This window comes from Helobdella robusta (genome assembly GCF_000326865.2).
Source record: "Helobdella robusta unplaced genomic scaffold HELROscaffold_28, whole genome shotgun sequence".
NCBI lineage: Eukaryota > Metazoa > Annelida > Clitellata > Rhynchobdellida > Glossiphoniidae > Helobdella > Helobdella robusta.
The window spans coordinates 1,253,002-1,257,122 of NW_008704435.1; positions in this window are offsets into that span (position 1 = coordinate 1,253,002).

The window sequence follows — 4,121 nt, forward strand, 5'->3', positions numbered from 1 at the left end:
AAATTGAAATTAAGTGCATATAAATTTAACTCAATCTGGTTTTACAGCAGGTTTTAAATAGATTTTTTTTTCTGCATAGTTGCTTTTCAAAACGCTGTCAGACAAGAGACATTTCAAAAACATCAACGACCACATGCGCGAGTGTACGTGTGTGTGCGTGTGCGTACGTGCATGGCAACACACGTGCACAACAACACACGTGCACAACAACACACGTGCAGCGTGCACTCAAGTGATAACGTTTTACAAATTATAATTAAAATTTACATTTTAATAAATTAAACTTAACTTATATGCCAAACTTTTTAATAGTTATGGTTAAAAATCGAAAAATAACACTTACAATTAAATTGTTAATAAATATAGTAAAATAATAAATGTATATGTTTAAAATAAGTATCAAATAAGTATCAAATAAGTATCAATTAAATATTAGATAAGTATCAAAACTTAGTGTTGTTGGTCGAGTTAAATGTTACCTAGCAGCTGGATGTCTTGACATACTTAACAAACTTAACTTAACAAAATGATAAAAATGATAACAAGTCGATCTGAACACAAACAAAACTCTGAGCCATTGTAAGTTTAAGTTTTCAATTTTTAAAAATTTGATTAAATCTCGTTCAACTCGATCGCAAGAATTCGTAACAATAAAAAAACGACCCACACACCTCTAACATACAATTCAATCACAGCACAGACAACCAGTTTGAAACATTCATCCTCCAAACATTATAACGAATAAACGTTCTACAACTTGTACAAGATGGGAAGAAAGCATCATTATAAATGAACAGCGTTAAATGTTTCTATGATATTTTTCACAAATGTATTTTAGAGTTGGAAACACGCATCCTGAATGTTTCCAGTTTATCAGATGATTTTTAGAAGGAACTAACTCATTAAATTTCACTTTGTAACGATAAGCATTTTTGTATGAAGTTTGAAATATAGTTGACTATGAATACAAATTCAATGATTTGATTTCATCATGTCAGATTATAAATTAAATATTTTACAAGTTAAAAATTAATGTTTAAGCTTGAATAGAGATTTTGGTGAGATTAACAATCAAATAAAAGTTAATTGATTAATTAGCTAATTAATTAACTAATTAATTAATTTTTTTATTTAAGAAAGTTTTTTATGACTTTTTTTATATAACTTTTGCATTCAAGTCTAAATATTTTGCTCATCAAACAAAGAAAATATTTGGGAATATTATTTATGTTGATCAATTTTTAATATAATATAGATTAATATGTGTTTATATTAAGGTCTGTGTGTTTGTGTGTGTGTGTGTTTGTGTGCGTCGGTGCATATGAAGTGTATGTGTGTGTGTGTGTGTGTGTGTAAGTGTGGTGTGTGTGTGTGTGTGTGTGTGTGGTTGTCTGGTTGGTTGGATGATTGGCTGGTTAGTTGGTTGAGATTGGCTGGTTAGTTGGCTGATTGGTTGGTTGACTGGTTGGTTGACTGGTTGTTTAGTTGGTTGATTGAATGACTGGTTAGTTAGTTGGTTGGTTAGTTGGTTGGAGGGTTGACTGGCTGATTGGTTAGTTAGTTAGATGGTTGGTTAACCGGTTGGTTAGTGGTCAAATGAATGATTAGTGCACACAATGAAATATGCACAAACCCTCTGAGGAATTTTTATAAAGGTCTCCAACTTTTTTATTTGCATTCATTTGTTTCATTATATGTCTTACATTATATGTATACCTTTTTCATATTTTTGTGTTATTAATATTTTAAAATTGTTCTCTGTCTGTGGTTTAAATTTTGTGGCTGATGGATGCAAGTTAATGTGCTGCAGTTGATGTCGTTGTTGTCGTTGTTGTTGTTGTTGTTGATGATGTTGTTGTTGTTGTTGATGTTGATGCTGTTGTTGTTGTTGATGATGATGATGTTGATGTTGTTGTTGTTGTGCTAATGAGACTGTTGTGTTGTCTGGCTGTATGATTTAATACTCACTCATGCTCCTAGTTCAGAAAAATATGAAGCAATAAATTTCACAATAATTTCATTAAGAGATTAATCTTGCAGCCGTATTATTGAATTTTTAAGAAGCCACCATTCATCGTTGGAGAATAATTAATATTTGAACTTTTTGTTGTTTATCACAGCTGAATTGTTGTTGTTTTTGCCACTGAGGGCATGAATCATTTGAGAATGTAGACAGACTTTAATATATATAAGGAGGATGAAAAGTGAATAAAGATCTGCGTGCGTGTATGTGTGTGCGTGTGTGTGTTGTTTAATTATTGACGTATTAATTTACAAACATTGCAATTTATCGACCTAGGCAGAAACAAAACAAAACAAAACAAATGCAAACTCAATCTCGTCTTAATGTGATAACGATACGATACGATATATTTTATTTGCTTCAAAAATAAGAAAAAAAGACAGAATGACCATGATCAAGTTATCAGGTAACTTATCTAGCATGGCCACCTTACAAATAGCTTTAAAACAAAATGAAATTTGAACTAAAAATTTCGTAAAAAGAGAAATAATAACAATTCGGTTATTAAGGACAGTTGAGTTGCAATCCTGAGAGCCTGGCATGTAAAGAGGATCGCATCAACTGACACTAAGGAAGGAATGATTCTTCTCTTGCATCTAACTGTGATGTGTCTATAATATCGCTTCAATATGTTCTTTATGTCTACCGAATAATGTGTAATGAAATAGCGAATTAATTTTTTATATTAAAAAGACAATTATTTAGATGAATAATTTGCTTTTTTTCTTAAAAGATAAATATTTTTTTTTTACAGTTTTTACTTTTTATAAAATATTTTCGTGAAGTACATTTTTAATAAAGCTCCCAACAGTTCATTAAATGTTCAAATAAAAATGTTCATTCGGGTTAAGCACTCCACCCAAAAAATTTTCAAGCCATATTTGAATGAGTTGAGTTATTGAATTGATTTGTTGGCTATTAAGAATATAATTCATTTACAATTATAAATAGTTTAAGGTAGTTGAGATATTCATTTCGAGCTTGTAAAAAGCCATGTAAAAAGCAGTTGAATTTATTAAAAATGCTACACATGTGACAATTTGCACGGAACATTCAAACTTATGAAACGTGATGTTGACGGAACCGATCAGGGTTTTCACGGTTTTGATGCTTTTGTATCGCTCGTTCGATGGAGTTTTGTGAAGAAATATTTGAGAAAAAAAACCTCAACCAAATCACATTAGCAACAGCAACAACATTAACAACAACATTAACAACAACAACATCAACAACAACATCAATAACAACTACAACATCAACAACAAAAGCAACGAAAACATCAACAACATCAACAACATTAACAACAACCACAACAGACAACAACAACATCAACAACAGACAACAACAACATCAACAACAGCAACAACGTCAAAAATATAGACGTAGTGGTAATATTAAGAACAACAACAACAACATCAACAAAACATCATCATTGCAACAACAACATCAACACAACACAAACATTATTAAAACCAGAATACTAACATATAAAAAAATAAAATGTTGATAAAATTTCAAGAAGAAAACATCCATAAGAAATCAAAAAATATTTCATCATTTACACAAACACAAAAAAGACTCTCACACACGCCCATACAAACGCCACACTGATAGACACACACACACACAAACACACACAAACACAATCACACGTAAATATACATCATGTACATCGATTGAATGCAGTGATGCAGAATATGTTTGTTGCCGCTTCTGCTGCGTTCATCGCGATGTCGTTCGTTGACGATGTATGTGTGCGTGTGTGTGTGTATGTGTGTATGCGTGGGTGTGCGTGTTAGTGTCTGTATGCATGTGGTGCATGCTGTGTGAGAGTTTGTGTGTGTGTGTGTATGTGTGTGTTGTGTGTATATGTATGTATGTGTGTGTGTATGTATGTGTTGTGTGTGTGTATGTATGTGTTGTGTGTGTGTATGTACGTGTTGTGTGTGTGTATGTATGTGTTGTGTGTGTGTGTGCGCGTGTTTGATTCTTTTCATCAAATTAATTTATTGATCTCAATTTTGAAGTTCTTTCAGTTTTGCACAGCACAAATTGTTGAATTGCTGTCATCATCGTCATCATCATCAAATTTACCACC